General features: G+C 36.1%; 1 long non-coding RNA gene across 2 annotated transcripts; it reads left to right on the top strand.

Annotated features, from left to right (window-relative positions):
• The first annotated feature begins 1,093 nt into the window (after positions 1-1,093).
• On the top strand, positions 1,094-3,751 carry LOC130994600 (uncharacterized). Of its 2 annotated transcripts, none has more exons than XR_009091822.1 (6): positions 1,094-1,678; positions 1,747-1,851; positions 2,050-2,118; positions 2,805-2,886; positions 2,970-3,110; positions 3,504-3,751. It is a non-coding gene; the product is annotated as an uncharacterized LOC130994600 (long non-coding RNA). The 2 variants fall into 2 exon arrangements; XR_009091821.1 differs by having other exon boundaries at positions 1,125-1,678; positions 2,050-2,185.
• The last annotated feature ends 10,367 nt before the right edge of the window (positions 3,752-14,118 follow it).

Below are 14,118 nucleotides of genomic sequence, written 5' to 3' on the forward strand. Positions count from 1 at the left end.
CACCACATGTCTTACCCTCAACAACAATTTCCATACAATTATCAAATGTCTCCGAATTTTCCTCAACAATTTCCATTCAACTCTCCCGGTGGTTCAAATTTTCCTCAACAATTTCCATTCAACTCTTCCGGTGGTTCAAATTTTCCTCAATAATTTCCATTCAACTCTCCTGGTGGTTCGATTTATTCTCAACAAATTCCATTCAACTCTCCTACTGGAACAAATTTTCCTCCACAATTTCCATCCAACATTCCTTCCAACTATTTCATGCCTCCACCAAATCAATCTCAACAAACAAGCTCCCAATTTCCTCAACATTCTTCACAAATTTCCCTTGCTGATGATGACGATGATGGAGTCGAGGAAGTTGTTAAATCTACTGCAAAGGTAAAGGAGACAAAGACGATGTGGACTCCTGATGAAGATATCCTTCTTGTAAAAGCTTGGTACAACACTAGCACCGACTCCATTATTGGCAATCAACAAAAGAGAAATGATTTTTGGGAGAAAATTGCTGCCTACTACAATGAGTGGAGGCCAGAGGGAACTGTTGCGCGAAGTTACTCGCAGGTAAAAAATCATTATTATAAACTCAATCCGGATATTAATAAAGGGAGTGTGTATTATGGTGGGACCCTAAAAAAGTAAGAAACTGATTTATTGTTAGAGGAGATGTGAGAGAAAAAAGTAGGTGGTTTCTAAAGCTGATGTGGCAATTTTAGAAACTAGAAACTAGCTCATGATTGGAGGCACCCTTATGTGCCTCTCCTAGATTAATGTGCGTACAAGCTAGAAAGTATGGAAGTCTAAAAATCTTTGATGTATCTGTCCTCTTCCAAAATCAAAACCCCCAAGAATTTTGCACCGCAACAGAGAGTGGTGAGGCTCGTGTGTGGTGAAACCAGATGAGGTCGGTGGCGGTGTCTATTTTGGTTGTTGGATGTTCAGCCAAGATGAGGAAGGAGGAGCTGGGTGGGTGGAGGTTGAGGGGGAAATACTGTACAAGCGGAGGCGGCGAGGACGGCAGGGGTTGGCGGAGTAAAAGGATGGAGAGGAGAGGAGAGGAGAGTTTGCGCAGTGAGGAGAGAGAGATATCTATCAATTATATAATGGAATACATTTTGGAGAGCCCACAGCAATTCTCTTTCCTACGTGGCGCTCTCAAAAGTCTCTATTTCAATTTATCTAATTCACATCTTACGTCTCAATTCTCAAGCTTACACTTCAAATCTCAAGCTTTGCAAATCTATTTTAAATAATTACCGTTACAAAATTAGATTAGCAAATTCTTCTCAAATCTATTTCCAGCTGTCTGCAAATCTCATGCTCAATCACCGTTACAAACTTAGATTAGCAATTGATCTTCAAATTCTTCTCAAATCTCTTTCAATCCCTCTGCAAATCGTTCTCAAATTCAATCTCTCGATCCCTCTCAAATCTATCTCCACCCGTGTGCAAATCATTCTCAAATCTCATCTCCCATCGTCTGCAAATCCTTATCACAACAATTGATGTGCTAATATCTATCCACCACAGATACATCCCGATTGGAAATTATGATTTGGTGCTTCACCTCCCCCGCCTGATATCGGAACCTATTTTTGCGGATACATCCCAATTGAAAATCAGGATTTGGTGCTCCACCTCCCCCGCCTGATTTCGTAACCTATTTTTCAAGGTACGTGCTTGATTGTCTCTATGATGATAAATTCTCCCTTAATTTCATCTCATGTTAATAATATATAGAATTGCGAGATGGATCTCCCGAGCTTGGCTTTGATCCTACAGGGTGCACTCAGCACCAATCCTGACCAACAGAGGGCCGCTAGAGAAAGTCTCAATCAAAATCAGGTTCTATTTTCTATTGCGGTTTTCATTGATTGTGATTGTTTTTTAAAATTAAGTATTATTTTGGTTAGAAGATTGTAGGAGCTATGATGAGCTCGGTGGCAATTTACTTTCACAGTTTGCATGAATGATGATTGATGCTTGTGTTGCTGAAATTTAGTGAGTAATGAGTCTTATGTATCTTTGGTGTACCTTTTGCAGATTCAGTATGCGCCCTAGCATTTGGTGAGGTTGTTGTATATCATAGTAGAAGTCAGCTGCAATTTAGAGGTTAGACAAGTCGCTAGCATTATCTTCAATAATTTCATTGCTAAATATTGGGCTTCTCATGATGCAGGTAAATTTAGGAATTCATGACGAAAAAGTTATATCGTTTAAATCTTTTCTTGTCAGGAGTACTGTTTTTGGTTTCAGATTATTGGGAAACATGAAAATAGTGGATGGACGAGTTAAATTGAATTTTTTATTTCCAATTATTTTTTGAAGTAGTGGTTTGATATCTTGGCCAAGAAATTTGTGATACAACTTTCCTACTAAAGTAAGAGATTATAAAACTTGTATCTATATGTTTGTCTGTAAGACCACACATAATGCTCAAGGATTGGAATTCTTCAGAGAGTTCCATCTAAAGTAAGAGTTATAATGTCATTCAGATCTGCCCTGAGCATTTCCAGCTCCTTCTTCCTGGAGATTTGCTGCACACATTAGTAGTTTTCTCTTGTCTATCTCTCAGGAGCTGGCATTGTTCTTTCTAACGAAGAAAACTGATACTTTTAGATAAAAATCTATTTGTGCTAGCCAAATTATGTTTATGCTTTCATGAACTTCTATTTGATACTAAAAGAATTATTGTTTAGGTTCCACCAATTTTAAGGTATCATTACCTTTTTCTACTCTACAATTGCTCTTTTATGCTTCTAGAATATATCTAAGTTACTGCTCTTTTATGTATCTAGAGTAAGTGGTGTAAAGTCCACATAATGATGACAATGATGCTGAAGCAAAAGAAAATGATGCTGAAACATGAGAAAATTCAAGGTAAACTATTTGTAATTTGTTTATTTCTTGAAGATACAGTTGCTAAAAGTTAAAGATTACCAATTTCCATGGTGTATGGATAGGATTCGTCTCTTTGGAATCTCGGAAGACAATGCTCAAGAAAGAACAAGCAATGGATGCACGTGCTTTAGTGGCAGGATTTGAGATGGACTACATATATGATCTTGTATCTTTCAGTGATGCTTTTGGAGCTCTCCGTTAAGGTAAAAATAATTTTTCATGGATTTCGTATGATGAAGTGTGATACTGGATTGCAGTGAGACCTGATTTTCTTTTTTTTTTTCTTTTTTCTTTTTATTGATGATCTGAAAACATAGTTCACAATATCAGTTCCCCATTTTAAGGTCTTCTTTTCTCTGTCAATTAGAAAAATGTGAATATTATTACTTAGCTCTTGCCTTTTAGAAATAAAGATAAGGAAAAAATCTCACTTGCAACGAAATGGACCTAATACATCATCTCTAAGAAAAATTCATTTTTTACCATGTTTGGCCATAGGAAAGTCCCCTGTGGCTTGCAGATTCTGAAACCACTCTTTAGCCTTTGTAACATCTTTGCTGGATTCTGCTCTAACTGTAATGTTTTGTCCTCATCAGCTGCAGTTAATGCATCTTGAATTTGCCGTTGTTTGCTCTTGCTCTCTCTCTCTCTCCACTACAGAGATAAGTGACTCGGCGAAGGAGCCTTATGAAGAATACGAGGATGAAGTAACCAACGTCCAAGATAATAGTGAATGGGATAGAATAAGTATTATAGATTGTTGAAATTACTTCCTATCATTTTTTTAGCAAGTTCTGTATTATAAGCCAAATAATGTCTTTTTTATAATAGTGCTTTATTAAAAGTTATTGCATTATAATTTATATATATATATATATATATATATATATCAGTTGAAGTTCTATTAATTCAAGTAAAAAAATAGAATAAATATATAATAATTAATTTTCGGTTGATCAAATATACTCCTAACTAAAACTGAAAAGGCCATAAAAAAGCACATGAATGTTTTTGGTAAACAAAGTAATTATTTTAGTGACATTTTCTTGTATTTATGTAAAATTTGTGAAAAAACACAAATTTCATAGAACTCGATGGGTGAATCACTTTTGTCTAAGATCAAAATTTTAATCAAAATTAGTGAAAAAAATACGAATTTAGTTAATTATAAATCAGAACGCATGTCCTTTCTAAAACATTTTTGCTTTTGAACTAATTTAGTTTTTGAACTTTTGTCTTAAGGCTCGCGTCACGGCTTTGGCGTTGTGATTTAAGTATTCACTCGAGAAATATTTTATATTTTAATTCAATTATCATATTTTGATAATAAAAAAATAATTTTAACTGTATATATTTGAGTTTAATATGTTTTTTAAAAAAATCACAATAATAAAATGAGTTGTTGTCAGAAAATACTCATAGTTTGCCAATTTTCTGATTTATAACATGATTTTATAATTTGACCAAAAATACACAAGTTAGAAGTGGTTTGCCAAACTCAAAACTCAATTTTGGCTCCAAATAATATGATGCTCACAAGTTAGAAGTGATTTGTCAAACTTCAAACAAGATGATGCTCAAAACTAAATTCTGGTCCTTTAAGCTTTAAATGAGATAATATTTAGCACTCAGTTGCGGTCTTTCAAGCTCCAAACGAGTGATACTTGGAACTCAGCTCCGATCTGTTAAACTATGGACGAGATGATGCTTACAAGTCAATTATAGTCTTTCAAAGTCCACACGAGATGATGCTCACAAGTCAATTATAGTTTTACGAGTATTTTGGCTCCAAATAATATGATACTCACAAATTAGAAGTGGTTTTGTCAAGCTCCAAATAAAATGATGCTCATAACTTAATTATGGCATTTGTAGTTTCAAATGAGATCATGCTTAGCACTCAACTCCGGTCTTTCAAGCTCCAACTGAGTGATGCTTATTGCTTAGAACTCAAGTCCAGTCTATCAGACTATAGACCAGATGATGCTCATAACTTAGTTATAGTATTTAAAGTTCCACACGAGATGATGCTCACAAGTCAATTATGGTCTTACGAGCTCCGAATGAGATGTTGCTCACAAGTCAGGTTAATTATAGTTTTTCTCCCGGTTGAATTGTGTAATCTGGTGAAGATGCAAGTACAGACATTAGAACGTGGGTAGATTTAGAATTTAGGGAAATAAGTGGGTTTGACCTAAAATCTGAAAAATTAGAATTTAATAGGAAAAGAAAGTGTAATTTCCTACATAACTGTCACATCAATTTTTTTTTCGGCGCGTATATGTGGCGTTTCCGGCATCCACGTCATTTTTACGTTTGGTGGTTGACTGACCATGTGCAATTCCAGATTAAAAAAAAGAAAAGAAAGGTTATATATTGTGAGGCAGATTTTAAAGATGATGTGCAATTCTAGAAAATGGGGAAAGATAATGTATTTAGGGGCAATTACCCCAAAATTAATATATAATTGGCGAAAATTGTTGATATTAGTATAGCTTGAATTGTATCACTAATTTATTTTGATCAAATAAAATTAAAATTAAGAAATAACTTATGTAATGACCATTTCATATGTTATAATTATAGACAATGTATAATGATATTACGATATAAAGTGGTTGCCCGTCGAATTTCGACGAGTTACACACTAGTATATACAGATGGGAGAAAAAGATTTACAGTGGAGAGAGAGAGAGAATAATAAAAAATATAGGTGGACGAATGATTTGGATTTTTCTAAATTTTCATTTGGAAAAAAAACATGGATTATTTTCAATATATATGTACTGCATTATCCGTAAATAATATGATAGAAATCACTTATAATTTACATATAAAAGAAAAATATTTAAATAATGGTCACAAAAGGTTTCCTCATAAGAAAAAGTAAATGGTCACAAAAGGTCATTATCAATTAATCACATGATCACTGTGCGAATAAGAATCACATTGTCGCTAAATTATAATCCTTTGAGTCAAATAAAATGAAACAAACGTAAAATTGAAAATCAAAATTGTGAATTTGAGATATGATTAATTTAAAATTGAAATTTAATTTCATCAAAATTATAATATATCAAAAGGTCAAGATTTCAATTTGAAATCACTTTCAAGTTGATTTCAAAATTGAGTGACAATTTTGTAGTTATATTAATAAAATTGAAGGTTTATAATTAAACTATAGTTTTTTCATTTTAATTCTTTTTTCTTTATATTCAATTTTGTTGTTTTATTTCTTTTTAAATTGTGAAATTGGACTAATTATAAAATATTGGAGTAATTGTTTGTAAATCTATAACGTATTTCAGGAATCGGTTATTTCACCATATCTGAAAAATTGACTTTTAAATCCATAACATTTTATTTTCATCTCAAATTAGTCTGGTGATCGATTTTTTCTTACGCTGACGCTGAAAATGACATGGTGGTAGTCGAAATTGACACATAAGCACATTTTTAACATGTGGAATAAAATAAAATAAAAATACAAAATAGGAAATCTCTCCCCCACCAAAAAAAAACGATTAGTGTGATTAGTGGTTACTAATTTTGAGATTCTCACATTCAAGTAAATTTAGTGTTAACTCGATTGGAAATTCTCAAATTCAAATATGATTAGAGTGAAATTGATTGAGGATTCTTAATTTTAAGTATTATTAGTAGTTAATCATTTGGAGATTCTCAAATTCAAGTAAATTTAGTAGAAAATCGTTTAAGGATTCTCAAATTGAAAGATGATTAGTGGGAATCGATTGTGGATTCTCAAAATGAAGTAAGATTAGTGTGAAATCGATTGGGAATTCTAAATTTCAAGTATGATTAGTGATTATTCATTTGGAGATTCTCAAATTCAAAGATGATTAGAGTGAAATCGATTGAGGATTCTCAATTTCAAGTATGATTAGTGGTTAATCATTTGGATGTGTTGGGAACTTAATGAAATATCCTAATCCTTATTTTGATGATACCAAAATTAATAGGTTTATATTGTAATAGACTAGAACTGGTTGAACTCAAGTGTTAGAGTTCTTTTTCCAGTTTAGTTGAAGTTCTGAAGACTGAGGAACGAATGACTGAAGACTGAAGTTGCCGACTGAAGCATCAGTCGAAGAATCAGTTTTAGACTGATTACTTAATGCGCGCCACGTGGAATCAGCGGACTGATACTAAAGTCAAGTATCGGTTAAACATTATTCCTCGGACTGAATCTCCAACGTTCAAAAGAAGCCACGCACTCCAGAAGTACAGCCGCATTAAATGCAGAGATCTCAAGATCGTCCTTTCTTTGCAGAGGTCATTCCTCTTTGGTGATTACCTTTTCAGAGATGTCGCATCTCCTGCTCTTCAACATAGCCGTTCTCACCAAACAATGAACCTCAAAGATTGAAGCCTCAGCCCAAGTTCAAATTACTCTCTAACAGAAGAAATCTTGATGACCTTCTCCGCCAACGGATCTATTCAAGACTTCTCCTATAAATAGCGCTCGATGATCACTTCAATCTTCACCAATTCAACAACATAAGCCGAAACTCTGCCAAAATTGTTTCTCAACTAAAGCCTAGACTCTCCAAAGTTTGAATCGAAGAAGAGAATCCCAAAGCCAAAATCAGTCACTGCTGATTACATATATTCTCTTAGACCTTAGGCAAACCTTGTTTATCCAAAGCCTAGGTCAAACTAACTGCAAAAAACTTGTTCTTTGAAGTTTAGTTGGCAAGTTTTCAAACCTCCCTTCAACCGACTGAATCGAGTGTTTGTGTTGCTAAGGAGTTCAGAAAGGTGTTCTGTCTTCGTGAGATCCTAGTGCCCAGTGCGTGCTAGGAGTGGGAAATCCAACAAGGTGTGTTGGTACTGAAGATTGGATCTTCGGTTGTTTCGGTTGTGTGCACCCGCAAGCACACGTTCAGCTTGATGTACATCATGGTGTGTACAAGGCCAGACATTGCACATGCAATAAGTGTGGCAAGTAGGTATATGGTGGATCCTGGAAAGGCACACTGGGAAGCTATGAAGAAAATACTCAGATACTTGAAAGGCAGCTTTAGTAAGGGTATTTTATTCAAAAGGGATTCTACATCAGAAAAATCAGAATTGATAGGGTATACTGACTCAGACTATGCAGCAAATGTAGATAATAGGAGATCACAATCAAGCTACATATTCACTTTGTTCGGTGCAGCTCTTAGCTGGAAGTCATCACTTCAATTTGTGGTTGCTCCATCTACTACTTGAAGGAATATTAAATTTAATTAATACTCGATTTGCCCGAGGATCGTCTCTTGGATTATCTTAATTCACCATGCATCGATTAAACCTAGCATGCTCCTATTAATTTAAGTGCTGCACCTTGGAGTTAGAATCACTTACTTGTGAATTGAACGCAGAGGCTGTTGACGATTGAATCAAAAGACTCCAGTTCTGACCCAATTCGTCACTAAACAGGTCAGCCAACTTCAACGCTCCGTTTGACCCCTCAAACGACATCCAATCGTATTTTTCACAGAAATACGACTTCTTCGTCTTCGAAAGAGCTTTCCGTGGCCGCCTGTTTCACCTCAATCGAAGTTCTGTAGAGGAAGTTATGGCTATTTTTCGGAGACTGCCAGAACTTGGTTTCCTGCGAAAATCTGACTCCAGCTCAGATCTTCTGAACCGTATCCCGTTCAGTTCTCAACGTTGGATGAACAACGAACTATAAGAACTCCCAGAGAATTCGACCCCTACAGTTGGCGCCTCTTTATTGCTATGCTCTCTAAAACCCTAATTTTTGTGTGTCTTATTCTGAGAGTAGATACCTGTATTTAAAGATAAAACACAGACCTAGGCCGGCCTTAATAACTGTAGTAGGCGACTCCTACTGGGCTCAGGAGACTTTGGGCCAGTCCAAGGATCAGATACAAGGAATAAAGATGGGCCTCAAATGAATTAATTCTTATGATCAGCCCAGATCACAATTAATTCATTCCACTAGAGAATCAATATTGACTTACCCCTTTATTGCCGATGATGAGTCGGGCTTGTATTTTGACTTATTAGACCTCCGTATTTAAAATACCCGACATCCATTAATTAATTAAAGCTCTGACAACTTATATTAATTAATCTCTTTGTAATCCTTAAGTAGTACCACTAAACCCCTATTATTGCGTCTGAACTTAATCGACCTGTAGGGTTTAACGCAATAAACCTTTTGAGCTCCTTAAGGGGATGTCATTATCCTATACCGAATACGAATACTAATACAGATAACCAAATATCATATATTAACCGCTATCACCCAAGATACAGATTACAGAGTACTCAAGTTAATATATAACTGTCACTCATAGTAAATCAAAGTGATACACGAATCAACATATATATTTGAAACCTTATTAGTATTAAGATCTTATTAAGTCACCGAGATCTTGATCCTTCACATATGTCAGATAGAAGAATACATCTCACTGTGATCCTATCAATACGTTACGACGTACCAGTATAGACAAGTAGTAATGACAAACTCCTTCCATCTATACTGTAGCCTAAACCAACGACTCGTCCTAGAGTCATCTTGGACGTGATCAATTTATATCTCTTAAGGTTATTCCAATTATATGATCTTCTGTGATCTACAACACACCATATAATCTACTTATATAGAGACAAAGGACATAAATATGCAATCATGAACACAATCAGATAGGAGATTAAATAGTGAACTTAGGAAACATTGTATACAACCATAAAACGTTCTTGCTTTCAGTATATAAATCCAACAACTCCATATCGACAAATCACATTTTTTCAAATGAAGCTTTTGACTTTCTTGTCTCGTATTTGGTGGAATGAGTCCGCTTCGATCCACTTTCTGAAGTAATCTGTCACAGCTAGTATGTATACCTTCTGTCCAGGTGCAGTAGGTAGCTTGCCTACAATATCCATCCCTCACTTCATAAAAGGCCATGGTGATGTAATGGCGGTCAGTGGTTCTGGGGGTAGGTGTGACACTTGAGCGAACCGTTGGCATTTGTCGCATCTCTTGACGTAATTGGCTGAATCAGCTTTCATGGTAGGCAAATAATATCCATTGGTTAAAGCTCGGTGGGCTAAGCTTCTCCCACCTGAGTGGTTTCCACACTCCCCTTCATGCAACTCAGGCAAGACGTATCTTGCCTCTGCATGGTTAATGCATTTTAAGTATGGACCAGTAAAAGAACGTTTGTATAACTTACCTCGAATAATAGAGAATCGGGCAGCCTGAGCCCTAAGTCGGCGAGCTTCATTCCTATCTTCGGGTAGCTTGTCATGCTCCAAGTACTCCAATATAGGGGTCATCCAAGTCTGTTCGGGTGATACTTCCACCACCTGGTCCTCTTTGTCTTTTCGAATGGCAGACCATTTGAGGCAGATGATCGGGATTGTCTTGGGCTCTGTGGCTTGGATAGACGATCCAAGATTGGCGAGGGCATTTGCGTGGCTGTTGTCTCATCTCGGAACCTGGGTTATAGTGAACTCCTCAAAGCTGGACTGAAGTTATTTGATTTTGCCCAGATAGGCGATCATCTTGGCATCTTTGGCTTGGTAAGCGCCATGTATTTGGTTGACCACGAGCTGAGAGTCACTGAACACGCTGATTTGCTTAACTTCTATTTCCTTTGCCAGTCTGAGTCCAGCTAACATGGCTTCGTACTCCGCTTCATTATTGGTGGCTTTGAACTCACAGCGGATCGACTGCTCTACCACGTCGCCTAGTGGTGAGATGAGGACAAGACCTAGTCCACTTCCTCGCATATTACTGGACCCTGTCTACGTATAATCTCCAAGCTCCGACTTGGTCGGGTTGCTCAGTCATGCAGTAGAGTTCCTTGTCGGCCTGCATGGTAAGGTTAGGAGTAAAATTAACTAAAAAATCTGCTGATACCTGAGACTTAAGAGCCGTGCACGGTTTGAATGTTATGTCATGCTCGCTTAACTCCACTGCCCACTTGGTCAGTCGTCCTGAGAGTTCTGGTTTGTGGAGAATAGCCTTGAGTGGATAGGTGGTTATAACTCGGATCGGATGGCACTGAAAATAAGGGCGTAGCTTTCTCGCGGCGTGTACCAATGCGAGAGCTAGTTTCTCGAACTGACTATACCGTGTTTCTGCATCCAAAAGAGACTTGCTCACATAGTAAATTGGAGATTGCTTTCTGTCGTCCTCCCTGACCAACACCGCACTCATGGTTGTATCGGACACAGCCAAGTAGACCAACAAGGTTTCATGATCCTTTGGTTTGGTTAGAAGAGGTGGGATGGTTAGGCACTGCTTGAGTTCCTGTCAGTTCCATGCTGCTTACATGGCAGCTTATTCAGTTGTTCAACAACAGTATTCACATGGGACCAATTTTGGAGAATATCATAGAATGAAACAGAGCCAATACAAAATATCAGTGATAAAATATCATATGAGTGTAAGAAATTAAACAAATAAATGGCACACCTGCATCAACATAACATCTGCGTGGTCAATGATTAAGATCTGCAAAATTCTCATCGATCAGCATATTATTTAAAAGCAAAATTATGCAACATAACTCATGGATAACAAGCAACTTTCTTACTTCTATGGAAGAAAGATAATCAACGTCTTTTTCCTTTAGAGCTTCTGAATACATGGAAGAATAGATTGTGAATCTATGAATGTCAAAACTAGTCTAATCCCCAATGTAACTGAAACAAAGGCTGATATAGTATACAAGTGATCTAAGTATAGAAAAATAACAATGAGGATACTAATCTCTTTTCGAAAACAAACTATTATAAAGATAAATGACCAATATATATGATCTTGCACAGATAAAGTACAAGAATGATACCTGGAGATTATCCAAATGAGAAAATAATACTCTGCAATTCATGTTGTCAGACTCTTCCAGAAAGTTAACTATCTGGAAAAATAAGTAACAATTGTAGTGAGGGAATATCAACATACGAGAAAAGGAAACAACTGCTAGTAAAAAATGGAAAGATACTTGTGGGTAGAATTCTTTTCTCTCTAGCAAGGAGTAAATTATCAAATTATTCACACCGCGAATCTATTTGAAGTGGGGTGGGGGGGAAGAGAGAAAATGAGAAGTAATACCAGTAAATGATCAAATTCTTTAGACGGACTACTAGTCCGTCTATAACTGAGAAGTTCCGTGTGTGCAGCTGTTTCTAAGAGGCACCGGCAATAATAAGTTACATCCCTTACTATGGCTCGGGGGGTTATACATGGCTTAGGTTTAAGCAGTGCATTATTGGAAGAAAAATCCAAGGGGTGCTTAGGCAGAATTAGGTAGATTTCTTCTTTTTTGGTGGAAAGAGCAAAGGTCAACTCTGAAATAACTAATTGCGAGAAAGACAAGGACTAAACATAACAAACATATCCACAAACATAAGGGAGTTTGACTAACCTTGTATCTATAATAGAAATGGGCTCGCTTAGTGTAGAGCATAATTTTTTTTTTCTCATCTGAAAAACTCACCCTTGACCTGAGAAATCTCATTTCGCTTTATATACTGATAACACTCACTTTTCCATGGTTTTTAATGTTTACATGATGTTAATTTTATAGAAAATTGAGTGTTGGATGATTGTTTTGTGCTTAAATTATTTTATCTAGTGAAATATGATATTTGCTCGTACTTTGGTGATTTTTACAAAAATATGGAGTTCGAATTTGGAATATTGGTCTAATGAAGGTTGTAGATCATCGCGATTCGAGTTCGTAGGCACAAACGGTTCGTAAATCCGAGTTCGGACGAGAAAGATATGGCTAGAACAAGAAAGTCGCGCGCAGTAGTGAATAGTGTACGACGGGAATTTCCAAAATTTCGGGAATTTTCGGGATTTTCGGATTTTCTCAGTGTTTTCGAGTTCTACTCTGTATTTATCTCCTGTGCCTATATATAAGTCCTTTCCCTGACCTAATAGACATATCTCTTTACATCTCTTTACCTCATTTTTACCTCTTTTCATATTATCTCTCATGCTCTGAGAAGATATGAACGTAGCTTGAAGATATGCACGGATCGGAGGGTGGAGTTTTATCAAAAGTAGAGTCCTTGCACTTGTGGACTCTATCTCGAGCAGAAGAAGAACACTCCAGTCGGAGTTGAACTCTCCAAAACCCTAGCTGCGTGGTGGCCTTTGGCCCACACCTGGATCCCTATATATACCTGTTCCATTTGATTTTGAAGGTGTACAACACACGAATTAAGGAGTAGGAGCTAGTACCAAAAATAATTTATATTTTCTGCATTTAGTTTTTGTTTATGTTTAAGTCCCGATTTGGGCAAGACGTTTAGTTTATGCTTATTGCTGGCAGAGTAGCATCTTGCCCATTTTCCCTTTATTAAGTAAGTTTATTTTATTTATTTCCATGTCTTATTTATCTTTTGTTTTCGCAATTTACTTTATATCTAGTTAAGTTTATAAATCTGGGCAAGGCATGAAAGATGTGGATATGAACTTATAAACTCGTGATGTTTAATTGTGTGCTTAAATAATTGCATGCTGTGTTGTCGAAGTGATGGGCATTATATCCAAGTGTCTAATTCGATTTAATTAGTTAACAGACCATTAATTAATTGAGTAGATTTAGATCACCCATAAATCAAGATTATAGGGTGTGTACGATCATTGTGCGTCTTGAGAGTATTTGTGGGCACGGGAGGTTGAAGTAGAGTAAGGTCTGCCTAAGTTCAATATCGGGTCTATCTAGGTCTAAATATTTCTCGATTTAATTGCATGCTCTGAGGTGTTCTATTGCATGGTTTAGTCGGGATGATTTAATGGTATAGGGTGTCCCTTATCTTAAACACACTTAAGGATAGATTTTCTTAAATGATGGAAGTGCACGTGACAACTGAGAATGAGGGCACAAACCATTGGTAAGTTATAACCGGTAGACACAACATTGTAATGAATATCTTTACCAAGGAGCGAGTGTAAGAGATTATCCACAGATTCGACGTCTTGACTAAATTGCTTTTTATTATTGATATTTGTGTTCATTGTTTTCAGTTTATTTACTTATTTCAAGCCAAGTTAAGTTTAGTCCGGAGAAGTGTCTCGTGATAAAAAATTTAAAATAAATTTTTATATTGAATTAAATAAAAATAATTTTGAAAAAGAAATTAAAAGAGGATTAACCTAATCACTTTTCTATTTCACTTAAAATACTAATATTCAATTACTTAATTCTC

Source organism: Salvia miltiorrhiza, chromosome 7, assembly GCF_028751815.1.
Source record: "Salvia miltiorrhiza cultivar Shanhuang (shh) chromosome 7, IMPLAD_Smil_shh, whole genome shotgun sequence".
Lineage (NCBI taxonomy): Eukaryota > Viridiplantae > Streptophyta > Magnoliopsida > Lamiales > Lamiaceae > Salvia > Salvia miltiorrhiza.